Consider the following 25,990-nt stretch of genomic DNA (forward strand, 5'->3'; position numbering starts at 1 on the left):
AAAGTGCATTTAATGCAGTGAAGTATAGAGAGGCACAGGGAATAATGAAGCATTAAGGGAAAAAAAATCTTATCATAAGCCCAAATAGCACCATAATTGACATTTTATTAATAATATTTGCTTGTTTAAAGCTCTTGACTTGCTTTGTATAAAAAGGTGCAGACTCTGGGAGGACAGACCATGTAGTACATGTCAGTCTCTTCACACTGGTAGATAATGAAGAATGATGGTATTATAATCACTCTGTATTATGCTCTCTGTTTACTAGAAAATGAGACAGAAATTTGAACTCAAACTCTGAAACAGATGACATGTTGGCATATTTACTAATAATTTCTCATTTGCTATGATAGATAAGCCAATGTTATTAGATGCAGTAGTTGAAATACTTGAGCCATTTAAAAATGTAAGTGGATCTATATTTAAAAATTAGGCAGGCATTGCAATTGTTTTAGAGGGACCTAGGCTGAGCAGCTACATCAGGATGGGGTTCGTGTGCTGCATGCTCAGCAGGTGTCTCATTCTCTTGTTTTATTATTTCACCTACCATGACTTGCTATAACTGAAAAAGGTGTATCAGGAGGTAGTACCTGAGTGAAGAGAGTTGGCTGAAATTGGTGTGTCTAGGTCAGGGATTCCCAAATATTTATGGCCTGGCCCAGCAAACCACAGCCGTGGGCCCTGCAAAAGAGGCTGCAGCCTCTCTGCCCGGCTCGGGGGGGGCTGCAGTTTGCTGGTCCGTGGCCACTTCCACTCCAGCAGCCAACCGTGCTGCGGACCAGCAGCCGACCTGCTGTGGCCTGGCACCGGGCCACAGTCCAGGGATTGAGAACCCCTGGTCTAGATGTCTATAGATCTTTTGTGGGACTCCTCCTCCCCTACACCTCACCCCTTTTCACTTGGGTGTTCTTGTCAGTGTTTGGTACAGACACCTGGCTATGCCAGATGTGTGGCCTCATCACTCAGGCAGGAAAAAGCCATGATGGAAAGGGACTGCATTTCCTGGAGTCAGTACAACTCGGCTGTGCCCTTTGGATTCTGCTGCAGTTCCAGGGTCAGCGAGGTTTGGCCCATGTAAAGAAACTAAACTAATATAACTCAAATGGCTGCATCTGTGCCTGCTTTCAGCCTTCCCTTGGCTGGCAAAGTATCTCAGCTGCCTTTTCTCAGGCAACACAGCTTTTCAGGGCTTGCCCTTTCTCTGAGCTAAGTTCAAGTGGGCCGGTCCATCCTGGGCTGAACTCTTTGAGTAATGTGGGGCCAGGGATATTGTGAACCCAAAATAACTCTGAAAAGTACCTGACCTTCTATAGTCAAGTGTTGGTCAGGATTCCATTCAGAGAACTGGAGTGGTCCTAGTCCTCAACTCCTAGTCTTTTGTTCCCATTGAGGAACACTACATATGGTCTTGCCTGTGTCAGCATTCCCCACTTCCTGGGGCTGGTGCAGCCTTTCATAAGAAGTTCCAGGTTGGTCTGAGCCAACTCTGTCTGTTGCTTTCCCCCACATGCCCTGCTGATGCCAGCAGGTGATGAAAGCTCCAAATAAGCTCATTATCCCCTGGTGCCTCCTGGCTCTAGGGGGTGCTTCCTGTGCCTGCCACCTGCCGTCTCTGGCCATAGCCCATGCCCACGTGAGCTGGGGTTCCAACCCTCACCCCAACCTGGGACTGTGGTCTAAGGGGGTTTGCTGCACACTGGCTGCCTATCCAGCAGTGCAGCAAAGCATGCCATCAGCATGCAGGCTCACTGTTTCTCTATCAGCCTGGCTGGGGAACTGCCACCTGAGGAGCATACTGATAGTCATCAGCCTGGTGAGTGGGGTTGGAGCTGGGGCAGGCCCTGCACAGGAGGGGCCACGGCTCATCCGGGAGACACAGAATGAGCAGTGGTGGCTCCTGCTGCTGCACACACCCCCGGAGGGCATGGGGTTGTGTGCCCCTGGATCTGCGAGAGGCAGGGCAGGCTGCTGCTGTGGGCTGGAGCTGCATCTGCCCCGGGCTCTTCCTGGTGGGGGCTGGGCCACACTGTGCTTGGGGCAGGCAGCAGTGCTGGGAGGGTGGGTTGGCAGGCTACAGTGAATTTGGGGTAGCTGAAGACCCTCCCGTGACCCTCTCCCAGTGCTGCTGCCACCTGCCCCAAATGCAGCCCAGCCTAGCCCTCCACTGGAAAGAGGCCAGGGCCTCCCCAGTCCACAGTGGCTGCCTGCCCTGCCCCACACAGATTCGGGGGCACATGCCCCCCCCATGCCTTCCAGGGTACATGCAACAGCAGGAGCCGTGCCCCCTGGATGAGCCAGTTGTGGTTCAGTCCCACACCCTGTCCCACCCTGCCTGGGCAGCGCCTGGCCCAGCCTCACTCCCTCCCTCATCAGTGCCTGAGCACCCCTCCCACGCTGCTATAGCCACTGGAAGCCTGTGGCCGGACTGCCCTACCGCTGCCCCCTGTTTGGGGGGATAAGCCCCATTAGCCCCCCCCTTCTGCTGCCTATGACCCTCCTCATGAGAGAGTTTTTCCTAATATCCAACCTAAACTTCCTTGCTGCAGCTTGCTTCTTGTTTTGTCATCTGCCACCATTGAAAACTACTCCATTCTCTTTGGAAATACCCTTCAGGGGTAACTTTAACTACCCTACTGTTAAATCCCCCCTCAATCTTCTCTTCTTCAGATACTGTCTCTGTCCCAACAGCAGGTAGCCCCCAGGGCCAGGAGATAGCTATCTCCTGGCCTGGTACTCCCTGCTAGCCCCTGGGCTAGTACCCAGGGGGACCCTGTAGCTCCCCCAGTGACTGCAGAGGCCCATTGCAGGGCTGCAAGGAACTGGGTGCAAATTTTTCCCTATTCCCTCCATGTGTAGACACCTACCCCAAAACCCTTATTCCACAGTAGCTTACTGCACAGTAAATCTAGACTGGAGTAAATGCATGAGAAGATGGGCCCACTCATTCATATTCTCAGCTTTTGAAGAATTTTAAAACCTCCACACAAAAAGACCTAAATCGTAACTTCTTGGATTTTACAGTCTCCTAATCTATAGGCTATAGGTTGGGGGGGGGGGGGAGGGTATCTGGACAATTATTTTACAAGTTTCTCTGACGATCAGAACATTCAAAGTATAAAAAGTTATTTTGGTGCCTCAGTGCAGAAACACTTCCACATGTACTTCACATGTGCTATACCCCTTGGATAAACTAAGTGTGGATGTGTAAAGGCAAGCACATGCAAAAGGGTAGAATCAGGCTATTATTTGTTATTAGCTAGAACCATTTAGGAAATGCAGAGGGTAGTCAGTATGTGAGGACTGCAAACAGGAGGAGGTATTACATCTAATGGCTGATAATGGCCATAATAAAACGTAGACTGTGGTAGAAGGCAGGATTGAGTTAGTCAATGAAGTGCTAATCTATCAGAGATGTACAGTATAAGCTTTCACAAGCAGAGGGCTTACTTCATCAGATGTTGTGAAGGGACTTCAGGAAGCAGAGTTGAAAAAAAAAGTTTTTGGCTGCTGTTGAAAGATGAGGAAGGATACATTGAGACTGTAAATGAGAAGAAACATGAGCAACTTGAGTACCACATAACAGATACAATCACATGTTGACCTTGGTTGGGATAGAGCTCCTGTGGTAGTTGAGATATTTCTGATTAAGATCCAGTGCAGCTACTTATGTGAGTAGAGTTCTTCATAAGCACCAGGGTGGGCAAAATCTATTCATTATTTTGTTCATCTCTTTTGAACATCAATTGATTGCTAAAAACCTTTATGATTAATCAAAACTTTAACAAATATCTCATATTCTCCCATTATTTCTAAATGTCTCTATTAAGTACTGCGGCAAGGATACTGTGACAGGGAACCCTAACCCTGTCACGAGGAAGCAGGTGCACCCCTTTAAGGCCAGAACCTTCTGAGCATGGAGGGCTGGTGAGGAAGGGGTTAACTACTGAACCGGGACGGCTAGTCAGCTGAGCAGAAGAGGCAGGACTGTAAAAACCCTGGGTTGAACGGCAGTAAAGAGGTCAGCAGCTGAAGGGGAAGCAGTGCCCTTGAGAGCTCCAGGAAGAAGGCTGGGGAGCGGTCCATGGCAGGAAGGGGGAAGCTACAGAAGCCCCTGCAAGATGGTGACTGCATCCACAACCAGGACTGTAGCTGGCGGTGTGGAGCTGAGACTCGAAGAGAGTTCATGTAAGCTGACCTGGTATGTTGATTGAGCATGTGCAGTTATTTTGTTGTTGTTGTGATTATTGAATAAGACTGGAGGTTTGGGTGAGGCTATGAGGGGACAGAGAAGGCTTAATTTTTGGGGACCCACTCTGGAGTGGGAGCCCCGGTGCCAGTGAGGGTGCAGCTTTTGGGGGCACAGACCCCGGCGCCAGTGAGGGTGCAGCTTTTTGGGGGGCACAGCCCCGGCAACAGTGAGGCAGGGCTGTGGAGAGCTTGAGTGCCAGTAAGGGTGCAGTTTGGGATGACATAAACCCAGGCACGTGAAGGATGTTCTTAAAAACGCCAGAGAGGCCTGGTGCACCTGGGGGTACAAGTGTATTTTTTGTTTGGACTGGCGGAGGTCGCACCCCGGTTTTGAATTTACGGCCCCCTTGCTGTGGGGCTGGTGCCTGTGCCTCTGGGCCAGGGAGCGCCATGCTCCAGAAGGGAGCAGAAAAGGGAGCCACGAGCCTCCAGGCACTGGAAGGAAAAGCTAGAGCCTCAGAGTCAAACCCTGTTTGGTGGGTTTGGACGGGGAGGCCTAGCTAGAGAAAAAAAGGGGTCAGGCCATCCCAAGAGAGACCCCAACATACCCCAATATAATAGGCAGTCTCCTGCTCACATAATAATTTCCATCAAGACGTGGTAGGAAAGATTAGGGCGGGAGCTAAGAGGGCTCCAAGGGTGCCCGATGTAAGGCGTGGATGACCAGGAAGATGGCACTGGGGAGGGCAATGTTACAGTGGTGCATTGGCCGGGAAACTCCTTGCGGTCATGGGTACCCTGAGATGATGGTTGACCCAAATGACAGAATGAACCCTTGGGTCCAAGAAGAAGACGGAAATGGCAGAACAGGCCCCCATTTTGGAGTTAAAGGAACAACAACTGGAGTTGGAACCAGCAGAAAGGCAACAGGCATTGATAGAGAAGGTGGTGAGGGACATGCTGAGAGAACAAGCTTCCCCCTTGGGCATTTGTGGGTATGGTGCAAGGGTTTACTCAGAACGAAAGGAGGAACGACCGGCACTGACTATAGACGTTACGCTTGAGGGACAGGAAGTCCAGATGATGTTGGATTCAGGTTTAACCCACACAATAGTGTGGAGAGGCGTCTTACCAAGAGGAGACGGAGAAAGGGCAGACCGAATCACCATTCAATGTTTGTGCGGGGAGGCACAAAGACCGGACCGGGTGTGGGTCACCGTGCAAGTGGGTAGAAAAGTATGCTGAATGAGGGTCAGAGTGGTGGAGCACTTACCCTACCCAATGATACTAGGATGTGACTGGCTGGAGCTCCTGGCGGTTATAGTTCAGGCATTCAGTTTGGAAGAGGCGAGGAAAAATGGAGGTACCCCACAGTGCTACCCTACTCCCACTAGGGGGAAAGCCTCAAAGGAGAGTTCAGGGGTAGGAGAAGGTCCCAGTTGGAGACCACTTGAGACAAAGAGAAGAGGGTGCAAGACCGCGAGGTCCATGATGGTCCTGGGGAATTATTTTACAGTGGAGGCCTCCGCTGGGGAGCCTGGACTACCGCTAACAGAAGAATAAGCGGAACAGGAGGTGGACATAGCACATCTGTGGGAGGATGAACATTTCCAACTAGAACAGAGCAGAGAAGAAGGGTTTCAATATGCCTTCCAAGAACACCTAGCTCAGCAGAATGGGAAAGTGCTGAGACCTGAGTTGATGCAGACCACCCCGAGATTTGAGGTGAGGAATGATCTGCTATATAGAGTGCAATGGAACAAACATGGGGAAGGGGAAGTAGAGCAATTACTGGTGCCTCAGCGATATCGAAAGGCTCTACTGAAAGTAGAACACAAACTCCCTAAGGGTGGACATTTGGGGTGAGACAAGACCGAGGCTCGCGTTAGGGGGAGATTCTTTTGGCCAGGGTTAATACGAGAAGTGGCCAGATACTGCACTTCTTGCCCCGTACACCAAAGAGTGAACCCCAGTCGTCCTCCAAGAGCCCCATTAGTACCACTGCCATTGGTGGAAGTACCCTTTGAACAGGTGGCCTTGGATATCGTGGGGCCACTAAAAAAAGCAGTGCAGGGCACCAATTTATTTTGGTCCTAATGGACTATGCAACAAGATATCCAGGGGAGGTTCCTATGTGGATGGTGTCCACCCCCAAGGTGGTAGAAGAATTATTAAAGATATTTTCCTGAGTGGGGCTCCCTAGGGAATTGTTAACTGACCAAGGGTCTAACTTTACATCTCATGTGTTTGAGGGAGTGAGTAAAACACTGGGAATCAAACACCTAAGGACAGCAGTATACCATCCCCAAACTAATGGATTAGTGGAGCGATTCAACAGGACCTTGAAACAGATGCTAAAAAAATTGTAGTAGAGAGTCCACAGAAGTGGGACCAGATGATACCACCTTTGTTGTTCGCAATAAGAGAGGCACTGCAGGCTTCAACAGGTTTTTCCCCCTTTGAACTGTTATATGGACGACAACCAAGAGGAGTTCTGGATTTGGTTAAGGAAAGCTGGGAACAGCAACAAAGTAAAGACTAGAACATAGTTCAGTATGTAATACAACTGAGGGAGCGCCTAGAGTCAGTATGGAAGGAAGCTTTAGGAAATCTGAGGGAAGCCCAAGAGCAGCAAGAAACCCATTACAATCGAGAGGCTCAAGAGAGGAAGTTTGAAGTAGGGGACCGCGTACTGGTGCTCTTACCGGTTCAAGAGAGTAAACTGCTAGCGCAATGGCAAGGCCCTTATGAAATAACATGGCAAATAGGGCCTGTAGATTATGAAGTATAGCAACCAGACAAGCAGAAGAAGAAAGAGATATACCACATCAATATGCTGAAACCATAACAAGAACGGGAGTGCCTGTACTTGGCCCTCCAACCAGATGAACCTGAACTAGGACCCTCCTTGAGGGGGAGAGAAGGGGATAGTGAAGTGGAGGTGGTCCTCCGACTCTCAGAAGAGCAGAGACGGCAGGCAAGGGAACTAGTGAAGGAATATGAAGACATGTTCCAAGAGGTCCCTGGGGAGGCACGGGGTGTGATGCATCGAATAAGGACCCCTCCAGGCCAGGTGATACACAAGAACTAGAGGCTAATCCCACAACAATTCCAAGGCCCGATAAAAGAAGAACTGGGGATGATGTTAGAAAAAGGGATAATACAAGAGTCCCGAAGCGAGTGATGCAGTCCCATTGTGGCTGTGCTGAAACCTGATGGAAAAATTAGGTTCTGTATTGATTCCCAGAGTGTGAATGCAGTGGCCAAGTTCGATGATTATCCCATGCTGAGGGTGGACGAAATGGTGAAGAATATAGGACAAGCTAGCTATATATCCACGTTGGATCTGACGAAAGGCTACTGGCAGGTCCCGTTAGCACTCAAAGACCAAGAAAAAACAGCCTTTGCCACACCTTGGGGCCTATTTCAATTCCGACGCATGCCATTTGGATTGCACAGAGTGGCAGCGATGTTCCAACGGCTAATGGACAGAGTCCTGGTGCCACATGGGGGTTATGCTGCAGTCCATATAGATGACATTATTGTGTATACGACAGATTTAAGGCCAGAACCTTCTGGGCACGGCGGGCTGGTGAGGAAGGGGTTAACTACAGAATTGGGACAGCTAGTCAGCTGACCGGAAGAGGCAGGACTATAAAAACCCTGGGTTGAACAGCAGTAAAGAGGTCAGCAGCTGAAGGGGAAGCAGTGCCCCTGAGAGCTCCAGGAAGAAGGTTGGGGAGCGGTCCATGGCAGGAAAGGGGAAGCTACGGAAGCCCCTGAGAGATGGTGACTGCATCCACAACCAGGACTGTAGCCGGCGGTGCGGAGCCGAGACTCGAAGAGAGTTCGTGTAAGCTGACCCGCTGCATTGACTGAGCACATGCAGTTATTATTTTTTGTTGCTGTTGTGATTATTGAATAAGACTGGAGGTTTGAGTGAGGCTATGAGGGGACAGAGGAGGCCTCATTTTTGGGGACCCATTCTGGAGTGGGAGCCCCGGCACCAGTGAGGGTGCAGCTTTTGGGGGCACAGACCCTGGCGCTAGTGAAGGCGCAGATTTTGGCGGTACAGACCCCAGCACCAGTGAGCGTGTAGCTTTTTGGGGGTCATAGCCCTGGCGACAGTGAGGCACAGAGAGCCTGAGTGCCAGTAAGGAATCAGTTTGGGACGACACAAACCCCGGCACTTGATGTACGATCTTAAAAAGGCCAGGGAGGCCTGGTACACCTGGGGGTACAAGTGTATTTTTTGTTTTTGTTTGGACTAGAAGAGTTGCACCCTGGTTTTGAACTTGCGGCCCCCCTTGCTGTGGGGCTGGCACCCATGTCTCTGGGCCAGGGAGTGCCATGTTCCCAAAGGGAGCAGAAAAGGGGTCCGCGAGCCTCCAGGCACTGTAAGGAAAAGCTAGAGTCTTGGAGTCAAACCCTGTTTGGTGGGTTTGGATGGGGAGGCCTAGCTAGAGAAAAAAAAGGGGTCAGGCCATCCTAGGAGAAAACCCAACATACCCCAATATAATAGGCAGTCTTCGACTCGCATAATAATTTCCATCAAGACGTGGCAGGAGAAATTAGGGCAGGACAGAAGAATTCCAAGAGGGCTCCATGTAAGGTGCGGATAACCAGGAAGATGGTGCTGGGGAGGGTGATCTGTTACAGATACTTAATGGTGACTTGCCATACCCATAAATTCACCTTGAAATCAAATTGCTAAAAGCAGAAATGACACTCCTTCAAGGTAAATTTAAGAAAATTATGATTGATAATTTCAGTAGCTAATTAAGAAAATCCACATCTGTCTACAGTAGTGTGAATAACAGGAACTTTAAAAGGAGTCATTGCTGTTGATCATGTCTCAAGAGGAATTAAACACAGACAAGTTAAGTGAGTGGAACTGACACACAAAGGATCTGAAAAAATTAAAATCACAAAAGACAACAAGATATAGGTGACACTGTAACACTTACTAGTCCTCCAAAGTAAAAATACCCATTAGTTATTTAAATAATATTTTAATTTGCTCATTTTATTCTCAGTGACCTTTAATAAAATTTTCATTCACTAATGTAAAGCAGCAAGGAAATACAGGCCAAGTACACACTTTACATATAAACCAGTATAAGTGACAGAAAACCAGTCTACAGCCTTAATAGAACAGAAGTTCAGCACACACAGACTGCGTTAAAAATGGCAGGGCCCAAGCTAAGATAGACCTGGATCAATGTGCACTCCAACTTAATTGATTTGGGTTAGACTAGCGTATCAATCCTGTGTAACAACTCCTCTATCAATTCATGTTAGATTGCTGTCCACTGGCATCCCAGGCATCCTTGTGGCCCTCTGCCAACCCCCACAGAAGGAAGATGTGCTAGCACTCTCCCTGCACCCAGCTGCCAGGTGCCCAGTAGGCCCCATCCCTGGGCTGTCACAGACCCAAGCCGGCACAGATTCTCTGCTCACCCCTGCCTACAGCCACCTGTCAGCCACAGGCAGGTGGGGAGGAGGGAAGGGAGGCTCAATTCAGGCCAGGCCCCAGTGAAGACGGGGGCACTCGATAAAAGGAAGGATCGGGCACCTTGAAGCTCAGCACCAGCAGTCGCTGGCACCAGGATGTGCCTAGCAGTCCAGGAGGTTCGTGCCCGGGAGCAGGGGCAGCCAGCCCTAGTGGAGCTGTGCTCAGGTGCCTGCCTTTGCTAGTGAGAGCACAGGTGGAAGCTCTGGCTCCAGCTCTGGTCTCTGTTGGTGCAATGGGGGACACTTGGGTCGAAGCAGCCTCACCTGTCCACCTGCCCAGCACCACATAGCAGCCTGGGAGATGGAGTCCAGCCTGCCTAGAGCCTGTGGAGCTGAACTCTATCTCCCAGGCACCGCAGGGGATGCTGGGCAGAAGCAGCCATGCCTGCCTGCCCCCACCTGCCCCCAACTCCCCAGCTGCTGCCCATGCCAGCAGGGGCAGGGGCAGGGGTAGGGGCAGGGGCCCGAGTGTGGCTCACCCAGGGCCTGCCACATGGTGCTAGGCAGGTGGGTGGACAGGGCTACTTCAACACAGTGTCCCCTGTGGTGCCTGGAAGATGTAGTCTGGCCCCGCAGGCCCTGGGCAAGCTACATTTAGTCCCCAGCATCTGCTGGTGAGTAGTGTCTAAGGCCTGCCTCCACTCTGTCCTGTCTTAACCCACCATCAGGGCTCCTTGCAGCTGTGGGGGGAGGGGGAGGATGGTGTGCAGTCCAAGAGCCCTGTTGGTTGTGCAGCCCTCCTCAAGAGCTCAGCAAAACTCATTAAGTGGCCCTCCAGCCCAAATAATTGCACATCCCTGATCTAATCCCAAGTGGCTGCACCAGAGGGAGGGGGAAGTGTTGGACCAAAGATAAAGGAACAACCTCCTATTTCTACAGAAAGGTCTGTAAGATCATTAATGAGTCATCAAAAGGTTCCATTCAAAATCATTTATTTGACATCTTTCAGAAGGATGGAAGGCTGGCCTACAGAATTAACAGGCATGAATGCTAAAATGCATCTATGGTGAAATATTCTCTAGTATAGAAAGCTAATGCAAAATCTATGTATAACCCAGTACATAGTGTAGGCTAGGAATCCCTCCTGCTTCAGTAGTCTTTTAGAGAGCCTGAACTTTAGTAACTCATACTTTTAGTTCTGGGCCTTCCCCTGTTCAGTCCCAGGTATGCAGCCCCAATGCGAGCCAACATGTAACTGGGGACTGTAAATAACTCTCATTGCTTGTGGATCAGGTATCTATGGGGGCACACACTGATCAAGCAGTTACCTGTGCACCATTTAAATCCCATTAAACCCATATGTACTGCATAGGCCTGTGCAAACTGCTCAGGGCTGAATGTCACATATATTTTTAAAAAAATGAGCAGCTAGCAGTAACTGGATTATTTTATAAAACTTAAGTAGAAGGCTATGTTCTAAACACAACTGTTAATAAACTACTTTCTCCAATGTCACAAGCACCAAGGTGCCTTCTGAGGCAAACTTTGAAGGTCTAAAAATAAGTGCGCCATAACTTTTAAGGAGGATAAAGAAATGACGGAAAATTGTGAGAGCATACAAAGTGAAGCCCACCATTAACAAATCATCACAAATGTACACGTCTTAGCAAACAAATAGAAATTTGGAGCTAGCCACAGTCTGTCTAAATGTTTACTGAAGCTATTGCAGCAGTGCAACAAGGGAAGATTTAAATCAGATGAGTGGCAGGTGGGTTTTTTTACATTTCTCCATGAAGTGTTTTCTTGGGAATGTCAGGTGAAATGTCTGGGAACTTCTGAAGGACAAAATGTGTGGAGATTTTAACTGTAACTGGGGGAAGCCAGAAAAATCCTGTTTGAGCTATACCGAGAAAACAAGTGACTAAAGCAGCACCTGAAGCAACAGGGCCCAATAGAGCGGACCTTTGGTTTGTTTTAGGCTTCAGTGAGCACAAAGTTCTGGGAAGGAGAATGACAGATGTAGTTTCATAGTGTTTGGACATTTTGATATTGCAAAATCCTTTCCACAAGTAATAGAAAGAAGGCTGTGTACTGCCAGACTCAGCCACTAAGAAGCACTGGTCATCTGTGAGGCAACCCCATGAGATAACATCATGTAATTTTTGGTGAATGACTGTACTTGTTTTGCAGATTGACTGGCAAGACCCTGCTACCCTTTTAGTCAGTCTTCAAAATACATTTTCTGGCCCAATATCAAGAGCTAATATGGAGCTTATCTTTGTTGTATGTCAAGGGCTACAGAGTCCCCCTGCATAGTCTCCAAGTTCCCTCTCCTCACCCACAGCAGAGCCTCAGCAGTCTTCTGTGGCTGTAGGGGGTTTTAGAGGATTTGGCCCAGAAAACTTGGTGCTGATGCTGCATGCTAAGCAAGTACTTCTGCTGTTTCTCAGGACATTGGCTAGGGAGTTACATATAAGCCGGTTTAAGTGATCAGAAACTGGTTTAAACCTTTAATAGAATAGAAGCTCAGTGCACATAAACCAGTTTCAAACTGGCTGAAACTGGTTTAAGATAAACCTGTCTGAATGTAGTAACAGATTTAACTGATGTAGGTCAAACTGGTTTATAAAGCTTCTGTCCCAAACCATGGGCTGTTTGTCTCAGTGACTGTAAAGCAGGCCTGTAAACAAAAGGGGGTACTGCTCTCAGGTTAGCTGAGACCCAGTTTATCCTAATGTCAGTAATAAAAACAGTGCTTACAACAGCTTTGCACGAAGGAGCAGTAAGTACCTCTTCTGATACTAAAGAAAGACCTGGTCTATCCACTTCCATTGTTCCAGATGGATTGCAAGGGAAACAGTAAATAAACCTCATGAATGGAGGAAAGAAGTTCAAATGCTTACAATTCTTTTAGTTGTAATAATCCAATGCATGACTAAGGAAACCAGCTAAAATGTCAAGGGTCAGCTCCTCAGTCAATGCAGCTGTTGTAAGTTACACTAGCAAAGGATTTGACCCATGATTTTCTTTTTGACAGTATCCCTATAATTAAAATACATGTGATGTTCTCCATGGCTTGGATAATCTGCTGGCAGAGTAGCATCCATTGTTCTCCATGAAGTACTTATCACCCACACTTACAAGAAAGGGAGCTTCAACTTGATGTTCATGACAGCTCTCTTCAACTGGTTCTGTTTGGATTTGGAGAGGCTTCACTCTGCATGAATTTCTTGCAAAGAAGGATAGAGCTAAGGCTGTGAATCACCCTAGAAACAAAGGATTAGTTATGGGTAAATATCTGGAAATACCACAGTACTGTAAAGTGTGACTAAAGCTATTATCCCTGAGCAATGGAAAGTCTCCCCACCCCCACAATCTCTTGAGAATATGGTAATTATTACCAGGGGTGTGAATGCTGCATGCCTGGAATAAGTCACTCTAGTCAAGCAAACCCATGCTTAGTGTTGCCCTTTCCACATGTAACAATGCTGGATTATCAATAAAAGACTATTGGAAGCACCTGTCAAAATACTGTTATTGTTAAACCTCTATAGTTCATTAATACCTGATGGACTTAAGCATGTGTGATTATTTAATTATGGGTGTTTTACTCTCTCATCTGCTGCTGAAGTGATCAATAAGGCAAAAGGCACACAGCCCAAGAGAATTACTGGGCTCTTCTGTAAATCTGATAATATGCAAACAGCCATGAACTATGCAAAATTTTCACTCCATCAACAGTGAAAAATGGCTTATTGGCTCCCTGTCAAAAGTAAGTGGCAGGATTGATATGCACTTTCTCCCTATGGTAATCTGCTTGACATACAAACACCTGTGCCCTTGGAGTAACTATAATAGTCATTCAAACTATCCAGAATCAGCCAATGGGCATGATTAAGCATATGAAAGTCCCACCTATGAATCTCAGTGGTATTCTCCAATGCTCTCAGGTCTCTGTGCTCCCAAAGGCCTTTGTTGATCATAGCTGTTAACAAGCTGAGGTCAGGGGGAAAAAATTTCCTCCCTGATATTGGGTTGAACATTATAGGAGTTATACTGTGTCCTCTAAGTTGGCTAGAGTCCTATATTTTTCTAAGTGTTTTTCCAATATTCCTAAGTCTTCACTTTTATGACAGTATAACCAGCTTAGTATCTAAATGATGGAAAAAGTCTGAAATGGGTGAGTGAATCCCAATCAGAGCTTACTGATTAAACAAATGTTCTGTTTCCATTCAATGACCCTGCACCACTGTGGTCATCTGTGAATTAATCCCCTGGCAATGTCATTTCATTCTTTTTTAAGACCTGCACTGTTGTATTGGGCAGAGAGTCTATATAAAGAAGACAGGATGATAATTTCTGAGGAAAGGTAATGAACCCTTGTGTGTTATACAGTTGTGTAGGAAGCACAGGGCAGCATAAGTCATTATTACAGAAGGTAGGCATCATTTTAAATCAATAACTTTGAAATGACAGCACTATTGTACTGAATTTTTCGCTGTTAGCTCTCTAAGTGCCTAACAAGTATATTATGTGGATGACGTGGCCAATTCTGCTATTGCAATTTTGCTTGGTTATTCTATATTAGAATCAGGTTCAATCCTGACAATTACACTGACATGATGTTGGTTAGATGGTAGAATTTATTGCATGTGAAAACTATAATGAGAAAGTTTAAAGCAAAATGAAAGTATGTGCGTATATGGGCGGGGATGCCATCACCAGGAACTAGAGCATTAAATACAAACCTGTGTGATTTTAACTTCTGGGAAGATATCCAGAAGTCCTTTTAAAGTAATAAATTACATGCTGATGGTGCAGTAATGATATAAATGAAAAAGATATACCAGTACCTGACCACAGAAAGCATCGCATAGAATTGAGAGCATTGACACCAGTCAACCTGGAACAAGAGTAAACTAGCTTTCCTAGCTCTCTCCTCTAATTATCAAGTACCACAGGATCATTGACATCCACGTGAATGACTAAGACCATAATACAGTAATAAAAACTTTTTTTTTTTATTGACAATGTCCTGTAAAACATTTTCTTGACAAAAATATCTTACTGGAGTGCTGTACAGCTAACAATAATCACTGTTGATCAGTGCTTCTTTTAATTAGTTTAAAGCCAGTAAGTATACTGTAGAAATTCATATACATTTAATGAAAAGAAGAAATGAAAACATGTTTTAATCAATATTAGCTCTTCAGTTGCTTGGCACATGTAGAAAAAGTGCCATCCTTAATTCCATCTTGATACAAGAAAGAGAGGAATAGCCAACAAAGGAAGATGCTCAGAGAAAATGGCACTGCTTTAGCTTTTATAACACTAATGTGATTTGGAATACTCAAACTTTTATTGCACCAAGTAACTTAAAATGTCTGTTTAATATTTTTCCCAGTTCACCATTTGATCTCTCTAGTCTGGATTTTCCCTTGCCTTCCATTTAACCTGCTGTTTCTGACATGAGAGGTATTTTAATTAATTGGTAACAAGATTTTGATGGGAAAAAGAAGAATATGGCCCAGCTTTTCCATTTCAGTCACCCACTGCTTGGCACACGTTCACTTTTTTTCTTTGTAACAACAACAGCTGCCTAGTATGGAGGTTTGTAGTTATATACTATGTGAGACCTGCCATTTGGAAAAGATATTGTGACACCTGCCTGTAAATAGCTGTTGCACTTGTCCTGGTAGAAAGCCTGTTGTCCTGGGATCATACAGATGTGTACATGTCCACTGTCCCATGTCAAGTCCCTCTGAAGTATCCTGGTTAATATATAGTAAAACTGTTTAGGACATCCTGTTTTACCTCTGTGCAGCTTGTCATATTGTGTGCTTTTGCTGGCCACCTACTGGCAAAGAAGCACCAATGTAGCTTGAAAGGTTAACATGTTTTGATCCAAGTCAAAGCTGGGGACAATCCGTCCTAGGTCAAATAAAACATCTGTTCATACCCTTGGATAATTTGGCAGTAAGTGATCTGAAAGTCTCTGATGGGAAAGGGGACTTCCATCTGGCAAAAGAGACATGGAAGACTCAAAAAAGGAGTAGAACGTACAAGACAAAGTCCTTTGTATCATTTGCATTAGCGTTCTTTCAAGCCACGAGCAAACAGCATAAAAGAAAACTGCAGCTTTTAAAACTAACAAAAAGAAACTCTAATCATCAGCTATGGCTCAGCACCCCCACAAGCCACATGTCTGTTCTCATGTCGCTGTAGATTTCTCCATTAGAAACTTGTCTACACTAGAAAATAACATCAGGGTAGGGCACAACTTTAAGACATTGTATTAGCTGTTTGATGTTGTGGTAAGTGTAGAGAGAAACAAGTCCTATTCAGCACCATATCAGGTGGCTATAGTCTCCACAATCCAAATCAGCATTACTATGTCTAGGGAAGATACCACCCAGTGTGACTAAAGATGACAGAATCTAGCAAAAGTTCACTGTATGTCCACAGCTCCCTGGGTGACTGTGTGAGCAGGAAGCTTAGTCTTGCTCATAATCATCAACCAGACAAGATGTTCTGCACAGGATGTTTTTTCAGGATATGCCCATCCCTGTTTGGCAAGGTAACATTAGGAAAAACTTCCTCACAGTCAGGGTGTCCAGGCTGTGAAATAAGCTCCCTCTCGAGGTGGTGCAATCACCTACCCTGGAAATCTTCAAGAGAAGACTAGACAGTCACTTTGCTGGGGTCACCTGACCCCCAGTTATCTTTCCTGCTTGATGCAGGGGTCTGGACACAATGATCTTCCAAGGTCCCTCCTGCCTTACCCTCAAGGCTCTGTCCTTGGACCTATATTATTCAACATCTTCATTAATGATGTGGACATTGGAGTCAGAAGTGGACTGGCCAAGTTTGCTGACAACACCAAACTTTGGGGTAAAGCATCCACACCTGAGGACAGGAGGGTGATCCAGGCTGACCTTGACAGGCTCAGGAAATGGGCGGATGAGAACCTGATGGTGTTTAACACTGAAAAATGCAAGGTTCTCCACCTTGGGAAGAAAAACCCACAGCATGCAGCGCTACACTGGCTAGCACTATGGACGAAAGGGACTTGGGGGTTGTGATTGAACACAACATGAACATGAGCCATCAATATGATGCTGCTGCTAGTAAAGCGAGCAAAATGCTGGCTTGCATACATAGATGCTTCCCAAGCAAATCTCAGGACATCATTCTCCCATTGTACTCAACCTTGGTGAGGCCACAGCTGGAGTACTGCGTCCAGTTTTGGGCCCCACAATTCAAAAAGGATGTGGAGAAGCTTGAGAGAGTCCAGAGGAGAGCCACGCGCATGATCAGAGATCAGGAAAACAAACCTTATGATGAGAGGCTGAGTGCTATGGGACTCTTCAGCCTGGAAAAGCACAGGCTCAGGGGTGATCTGATGGCTGCTTACAAGTTTATCAGGGGTGCTCACCAGGATCTGGGGGAACATCTGTTCACCAGAGCGCCCCAAGGGATGATAAGGTCAAACAGTTATAAACTCCTCCAAGACTGTTTCAGGCTGGACATAAGGAAGAACTTCTTTACTTTCTGAGCCGCCAAAGGTCTGGAATAGACTGCTGCTGGAGGTGGTTCAAGCACCTACTTTGAACGCCTTCAAGAGAAATTTGGATGTTTATCTTGCTGGGATCCTATGACCCCTGCTGACTTCCTGCCCCTGGCACAGGGGACTGGACTCGATGATCTTCCAAGGTCCCTTCCAGCCCTAATGTCTATGAAATGTATGAAACATCTGAACTCTGAAACCTCAGTACCTAAGACATTTGGACTATTCTTTCAAAGCCTGAAAACGGAGCTACACTAAGCTTGAATATAAACAGACTCCTTTACAGTTCAGGGGTTCACATGTTATTCTAATTCCCAAACCAGATAGGACTATTACTTATCTGAGGCTTTACACCATAGCAGTATACAAATTTTCACTTGTATGTAAAAAAAATAAATTTTGTACAGGCTGAAGTCAAGGTCTATAGCTTGCTAGGATTAAACTACCTGAGGATACTGGCAATTACTGTTAGACCTTGAGGATCAATTATAGAGAGTTCTTCAGTCCTTTGTGCTTTACAAATATACATGTTGTCTTGTAAGTCTAAGAATTTAGTGGCAACTTCTCAGGACTCAATAGAGAAAATCTTACTGAAGTGGAGTGGGTTTGCTGCAGGGTACTTGAAGATTTTTTTTTTAAGCCTGAAAAGGACCAGGATTATAGTTATCTAGTATGACCACCTATGCAACATGGGACATAGAATTTTCTTGTATTAATTCCCACTTCAGATCCAATAGGTACTTAAACTAGAGCATGACTTCTCGCAAAACATCCAGTGATGATGTAGGCCTGTGCGAAACAGCACCGTTTCATTTCAACTTCCATTTTGCCCTTTCAATGGGACAGTGTTTCATTTTGAGTTTCGTTTCATTTTGAAAGCACTGTTCTGTTTAGTTTCATTGAAACTGTTTCACTGTTTTGACACTGTTTCAATGTTTCGCCCATAGGCTATAATGGGGAAGCATGAAACTGCCTATAACTTTGTCATTTTTTAGCAGATTTGGATGATAACAGCGAGGATGGTAGCCCCTTCATGAAGGTATGAAACCTGCCAATTTTCAAGGAGATAGGTGCAGGGCCTTCTGGGAAACTGGCCCTCAAATTCTTGAAAGTACGTCATCACTGTGTCCCCATCTGCCCCTCTTCCCTCTCCCTTTCCTTACTTTCTGTTTCCCTGCAGGCAAGCCCAGCTACAGCTTTGAAACTTGAAATGTTTCAAAACTTTCAAAACGTTTTGACTGCCCTTGTTTCATTTTGAGGCGGTTTCGAAGCCCTTTGTTTCATTTCAATTTTGCTGTTTCGAGCTTGAAACAAGTCGAAACAGCATCAAAGTGAAACAACCTGCGAAATTTCTCACAGCCCTAGTAAAGATCCCTGATGATGGAATTAGCTTAATTTTTCTGTCTGAATGTGTGTAGCTTCAAATTCTGGCCACTGGATCTTGTTATGCCTCTGTCTACTAGACTGAAAAATCCTCTCTTACCAAGTTCCTCATATTAAATTGAGATAACCGCCATGAAATACTAACTAGTAGTCTGAACAGTAGGCCTGTGCGAGTAGGCAGGTATTCAATCTGGCTTTGGAAATGGCCGATTCAGATGCCAGGGATCTGATATGGAGCTCCAGACCGAGTTCCCACTTCGATCTGGCCAAAGCAGCTCTAAAGCTTCCGAGCCGCCTTGGATATCTGGCCATAGGGTATAATGGGGGATCAATGAAATATCTATAACTTTGTTGTTTTTTGTCCAATTTGGATGAAACTTGCAGGGGTAATAGCGTCTGCTGAGAGCATGAAGCCTGCCAAGTTTCAAGAAGATCAGCACAGGGATTTGGGGGAACTGTACCTCAAATTCTTGAAAGCAAAACTCATGTCACGTGTATGTGTTACACTACAGAGGGGTGAAAACTTCAGAGGTGGTGGCCCCTAGTGAGGCCATAAAGCCTGCCCAGTTTCAAGAAGATAGGTGCAGGAGCTTGGAGGAAGCTGCACCTCAAGCTGCTGACAGGCAAAGCTCGTGACATGGGTGACACTGCGTGTGTTAAGGTGCAGCAGGGTGAAAGCTGCAGGCATGCTAGCCCCTGCTGCGGCCATGAAGCCTGCCAGCTGTCAAGGAGATAGGTGCGGGGGTTCTGGGACCCTGCACCTCTACCTGCTAACAGGCAAAATTCGTGACATGAAGAGGGGCCACCACCCCTGCAGTTTTCAGCTCGCTGTGCCTTAACACACGCAGGGTCACCCATGTCACAAGTTTTGCCTGTCAGCAGCTTGAGTTGCAGTTTCCCCAAAACCCCTGTACCTATCACCTTGACACTTGGCAGGGTTTGTGGCCTCACCAGGGGCCGCCATCCCTGCAGTTTTCACCCCACTGTGGTGTAACACATACACATGACATGAGTTTCGCTTTCAATAATTTGGGGTGCAGTTCCCCCCAAACCCCTAAACCGATCTTCTTGAAACTTGGCAGGCTTCATGCTCTCAGTAGACGCTACCATCTCTGCAAGTTTCATCCAAATCAGACAAAAAACAACAAAGTTATAGATATTTCATTGGTTCCCCATTATACCCTATGGCCGGATCTCCAAGACGGCTCCGAAGCTTTTCCGAAGCGGTTCAGAAGCTCTGAACCACTTCGGAAAGCCTAACAAAGCCAGAACTTTGATCCAGACATGCTGCTTCCGACGCTGAAGTGTCTGAAGCTTCTCCGGATCCTAAGCATGGTCCGAAACCTTGCACAGCCCTACTAAACAGTGAAAAGCATGTTTGCTAGTGTTTGAGCATCTATCATTTGAGCCAGAATGTGAATCTTAGATATGTATCAGTAGGACAATGCATACTATATTTCAGAACCTGCTACTGAAAGCTGCCTTGCCTTGGACAATTTGTCATTTTCCTGGAAAAGAAATGGCCTTCTTCTATCAGAGCCTGACTCAGTTATAGCCACTCTCTCTTTGAAGATGTTTAGACTGTATGAACGATCAATGTGATTAAATATTCATAGTGACATTTCCTTAAAATGCATTCCCACTTAGGTCAGCTATTTATTTATGCCACTCTATGTTCTGTACTATCCCCTTAGTCTTTTTCCAACTTGTATGCCAGTTGAACTCGATGTTCCATAAATCTCCTTCCACAAGTGCCTTTGCTCAGGACATAGTTGAAAAGTTCCAGGCCAGCTCAAATTATATCCATCTTAGACAGTGAGATCCTTTGTTATGGGTTTATCCATTTCATTGTTCTACTAATCAAATGAAAGTCAGGTTTTCTGCAATTGATTGAGTGAGCATCTCAGCACAAAGAACCATGGACTTTGGCTCCATGTGGGTAACAGCAGAAACAGTGAAGGCATGTCAATAGGGCAAGGCTTTATCATATAAACACTTGCCCTTGAATCAATTTAGCCCAAGTGCTCAGACCAAGATGCCAATTGGTTAGGCTAACTAGGCCATAAACACAGATCCTAGCTTCATGTCTTTTAAACTAACTTTCCTCTGCCAATATAAGGCATATTTAAAGACATGGTACACAGATGTTGAGTCAGATTGACGTGGTCAGTCTCTTAAAGATAATTAGCATTTTGTTATGAAGGTCTGTCTAATATGTGAACTGAATGTGACACTACTGGCTTAAAATGCAACAAATTCAATATTAAGTAGTATAAGTGGAAGTATATTGGTTAGATCCTTGGGTGAAACACCTAGGTAGGAAAAAAATTAAAGAAAATAGCAAGTATTGTTATTATTACTATTGCTGTATAAAACAATTTACCTTTCATAAAATAAAAGTACCTGTAATGTAGAAGGGCAAGCTTGATGAGTTGGTCATGATTCACCTCAGGATGGGCTAGACTAGAGGACAGTGTACATGAACAGGAACTCAGGGAAATGGCTTCTATTTCCAGCTCAGTCATTGATCTGTTGCACAGGAGACAGCTGTAATTAGAGGTAACTTTCAACAGGTCAGTCCCACTGCTTCATCTCTGTCCCTTCCAAACCTATGTATGTTTAAATGGTGAACTCTTTTGGGCTCCCCCACTTTGCATTTCTACAGAGCCTAAGACAGTGGGGTTCTGTTCTTGTTGGGCCTTTAGGCTCTGCTAGAATATAAATAACTCAAAGTAAAATGTCAGGCCATATGCACATGATCTTGAGTGCAAGGGAAAGAAAGCAAATTTGTTAATTAGATCACATCTACTGAGAAAAGAAGGATCTTGCAGACAGATTCATAGTCTGGGGACTATGGTTCCCCACTAAGGAATATTTGTATTATGTATAGTTAAAACATTGGACACCCACTTTAACAGCATTTTCCCCCACTGAAAATCAACTCATGATTCTGAAAGCAAAAACTGAAATGGTTAAATTATTAAAAGTCTTCCTTACTACTGCACAATGTCCAGGGCTGGATAAAGACAACCCAAAATGACAGGCACAGCCCTGAATGGAGTATCCCAGTGGCCACTAACTTAACAAAAGGCTCCTCTCCTGACAGCGAGGGGAGCAATAGCAGCCCTGCTTTCTAAGTCATGGTGTGGTGGTTGTCCCAGAGCTTCTGCTCCCCAGGCAGCATCAGTGGGCTTTTATCAGATCAAGGATCCTGGTTTCTCCCTGGCACTATTGGCTGCTGCTTTCTTCTGCTGGAGGTTATTTCCTTTCTTAGGCAGTTGCCATGGAATTGATTTATGTTCTATTAGGTTGGGTTTTCCAACTCTTCTCTGGAACCATAGAGCTAGAAATCATTTTTAAAAAATTATACTTGGGTCCTATGGTATTGATGCAACAATGGGTCTTGGGAGGAAAGTTTAAGCAGTAGGGGACTTGACACAAGTTTATTGCTTATTCCCAAATGTGACCCTGACTACACCTGAGTGGCCATGCAACTTACCTGGGGGGGTTCTGCATGCACATATCTGTGTGAGGACAAAACCAGATCTCAGATGCAGGCTAGGTATTTTGCATTTGCAAACCTAAATTTCAAAACACATGGGCCAATATCTTATAATAGATGTAATCAGAGAAACTATAAAGTCAATGTTTCATTCTGTACTGGGAAATGAGATTTGTTCCCTCCCTCTACGCATTCATTTAAACATAAGAGAAATTTGTATTCGGAAGCTCACAGTTCTCTGGAAAGGATCTTAACTTGATGGCTCTTCAGCCCGTTTGTAACCAGTCAGCATTCTTTGGATCTCTCCATCTCTCGGTTACTGTGTGAGTTCCCTCCTCCCTGTAAGCATAAACGCGTTAATTAGTCCTGCAAAGATGTGCACACGTGGCTGTCAAACTTTTACAAAATGCTTTGGCTGATTCTCCCAACAAAGGAATCATCTCCTTGCCATCATGCCTCATTCATTTAGCCTTGAACAAAATATTTATTTGCATTTACATCATGCTAATGCACACAATTCCATATATCCACTAAATAAGGTTTCTGGTAGTTAGAGCTGTGTCTGCCACAGAAGTGTATTGACTTTATGCTTGCTTGCTATAAAAACCCATTAGCATTTTCTTTTATATTCAGGCAGTAACTCATTTTCACTAGGTGCTGAGTGCTCAGAATCTCCTGAAAATGTAGATGCCTCAAGTTAGACCACCATCCCCACCACCAAAAAAAAAGCAGACCAAATCAGAGGTTACCTTTTTGGAAAAGGACCTGCAATGCAAAGCTAGATCTTATGGTGACTAAAAACAAACTGATTCTGTTTCCCCTTTAAAATTCTCTCCATTCCCTGTGAGCTGTTACTAGGCAAAATGCCACAATTAACCTTGCTATGCAAATCTGTAACTAAAGGATATCTCTGAATCCTGCCTATTTCTTGCTCAGCATATCCAGGCTGTCTCTAAATCTTTCTCTCTCCATAATGACTATGACGTCCAGCAATGTATTTCTTTCTCTGCTGTCAAAATTCTCCGACCGTCCTTAGGCATTTCCCATCTTTGATTACTGTAACAACTTGCTCATTAGGGGTCACTAATGTTCATTGTTTGCCTATTGGAGATTATTGTTATAACCAGTATAAAACTCTAAATAGAAAGAGCTAAATGGCACACAGTAACTGCCCCTAAACAGATACAGAAGACACAGTGTGAGTTAGTGCACTCTTTGTTACAGGTGAATCTTTAAGCCTTCCTTGTATAAAACAGTGGCCGAAAAGCAAGATAGATGCCCAGGTCCACCTGGCCAGACCGTGTTCTCTAATGTTTCTGCGCCTAATGAGGCATCAATCTTGGTTTTGAGTCTCATGGATATTACTGCAAAATGAATATTGAATAATTCATAATGAATACTAATATAACATACATTAAGAAATATGATGAATTAAAATAATGAATTTAACAATGCATTAAGAACACAGCTCTCCACTGTGCCATCATTCTCTGTGACAGTCAAGCTCTCAGCTGCCCACAGGCATACCAGACACATAACAGTTCAATAAGAGGAAGTTAAATTTATTGGTTATGTCTAAAAATCATGGCCTGTTTAGAGAAAATAATATTTTATTGTATTATATTTAAGTAAAATTTGTCTAGGGAAACTTTTCAGAATATTTGGATATATTATGCTACTTGATATCAGCTTAAAATTTGAACTGCCATTGCTATTTTTGTTGTTATCATTTGTATTTATACCAGTGATTCTCAACTGGGGTGCCATGGCACCTTTGGGTGTCTGGAAATCCTTTCAAGAGTGCCACAGAGTGCCATGCACTGTTAGCATTGTTAGGCATGCAAATATGATTCACAAGAGAAACCCAAAAATGTAAAATAGGAATCCATAGTGCTAAAAATATTTCTGACTTGTGGTCTTTCTGAGTTCTCTGCAACAGAAGAATTGCTCTATTATTTTTCTGTAATCAAAAAACAAGTGAAAACTAAGAGCTGGTATAGCACTCCATGGAATATGAGTCTTTGGTTTATACCAAAGAAACAACCAGGAATGGACCGCCATTTTGCCAGAAACAATACAAATAGTAGGTAGCCATCAGTCTCTGTCCCAAAGAGTGTACAACCTAAATAGATATGAGACAGCATATACATTTCATAATGGTGGTTTTATTTGGGGCAGGGAAAAGAAATTAGGCAGGAATTTAAAAAAACTAAACTGTGGGAAAAGAGGATAACGGGGACAGCATAGAGAAGAAGAGGGGCAAACATGGAGTGAAGATGGATACACCGGGCATGTCTACACATGCTGATTTAAGGCATATTAGCCATTTTTAAAGCAAATTAAGGGTGCAGGTCTATATGTGCACACCCTTAATGTGCCTTAAAAATGGCTATTAATGTCTAAATTTGATACCTGCAGTAGTGTAGAATTACCCAGAATGCTGGCAGGTCTAGCACATGGCCCTATTTTTCAACCAGTGATGTTGCAAGTAAGAGTCACCACTGGCAACACAAGATGTGTTTCCTGTTCTTGCTGTTCTTATTTCTTTCCTTTTGTATGTGTTTGTCCTGTTTTTGTCTTCAGGGAAATGAGCATCATCAACAGTTCTGGCCCATCTCAACTCCTCTCCTCCTCTTCTCACTTGGCTGCTTCTTCCCTCCCCAAGAAAAGACAAGTGATCCTGCCTTCAAATACCATCAAGAAGACTGCCATACAAGAGAGGAGGGTGACAAGGGGTTCTTCATAAAAACTCTCTGAAGCTAAAGGGCAGGGAACTCTTGTTAAATCTAGTTTGTTAAGAAGAAAAAGGTTTACTTAATACTTTGCTCTTCAAATACTGTAACTACATTTTCTTCCTTCTGCATCATTAATAAAAGGCTATAAATATTTTTAATGTTGAGAAGCCACTATCTCTGTACTCCGGATCCTGAATCTTGTTTAGCTGTTGAATGCAGTATGGTGATAGAGTCATGTTAACACCTTCAGTTATCTGGACCCATTTATTTAATCAAGACTAATGCAGCAGGGTGATGATTTCCATTTTAATGCCTCCATCCCTGCAACCCCCTAGCCCTACCCCATTCCTGCTTTGGCTGCTGCTCTAGCTGTTCCTATAAGCCGAAGTGGCAAAGGTCCATTCAAGTTTTGGCCCCATCACTTTCTTGATAACTCAGGGTCAGAGTCACCCTAGGTAGGATAAGAGATACAGTTTGTGTTTCATATTTTTGATGAAAGCTGCTGTAGTAGTTTAGAAAAGTCCCCATCTCAAAGGCAAGTAGTGATTCTGTCATCATAGCTCTCCTTTGAAGGCTCAATGAGTGTGGAGAAGCTTCCAGTTTGGCTGCATGCTCCAGGATCTCTATCAGCCACAGATGATCTGGATCAGTGCATCTCCCAGTTGCCCAAGACACATCACATACCCAGAGAGCACCAGCCATTTGAGAGGGTCTGGCTGCTTGCAGGCCCCACAGTACAACAGATTCCAAGTATTTTGCACATCTACAACCATCCCTTCAGTGGATTTGGAGTTCTGTGCCAAGATTTGGAGTCTTTTGCTGGCATAGGCCCTCCTGTGAATCTGGCCCTTAATATTTAATTAGGAGCAGCATTTATAGCATCTGTTTGCAGAGAAAATCAGAGTGTATTAGGATAGCAAAATAATAAGCACATTGCAGCATACTGCAAGTGCATGCATTTTATTATTCTGATTTTTCTTGGAACAAAATACCACGTAAAGATATAGAAAGTGAATTAGAAAAAATATTTCAAATCTTTTTTCTATTTCTGAACCCTGTGAACAAAGAGATTGTCTTAAAGCCATGTTACAATCTTTTATAAAGAAAACATTTTGTAGCTGTATGATGAGCCTAAAATTGGAGCATTACTTTAGCAAAAGG

General features: G+C 44.8%; 2 long non-coding RNA genes across 2 annotated transcripts in view; one reads left to right on the forward strand and one right to left on the reverse strand.

The window, feature by feature from the left end:
* Positions 1–4,011: 4,011 nt before the first annotated feature.
* On the forward strand, positions 4,012–24,980 carry LOC109285783 (uncharacterized). Its single transcript, XR_002093618.1, has 2 exons — positions 4,012–4,198; positions 24,678–24,980. It is a non-coding gene; the product is annotated as an uncharacterized LOC109285783 (long non-coding RNA).
* Positions 10,341–25,990, reverse strand: part of LOC102566759 (uncharacterized) — a 57,297-nt gene continuing 41,647 nt past the window's right edge. Inside the window, exons 2-4 of the long non-coding RNA XR_001372815.3 lie at positions 22,327–22,433; positions 20,996–21,121; positions 10,341–12,908 (exon numbers count right to left, since the gene is read on the reverse strand). This is a non-coding gene — a long non-coding RNA (uncharacterized LOC102566759). The remainder of the gene's footprint in view (positions 12,909–20,995; positions 21,122–22,326; positions 22,434–25,990) is intronic.

This window comes from Alligator mississippiensis, chromosome 5 (genome assembly GCF_030867095.1).
Source record: "Alligator mississippiensis isolate rAllMis1 chromosome 5, rAllMis1, whole genome shotgun sequence".
NCBI classification, from domain to species: Eukaryota; Metazoa; Chordata; order Crocodylia; family Alligatoridae; genus Alligator; species Alligator mississippiensis.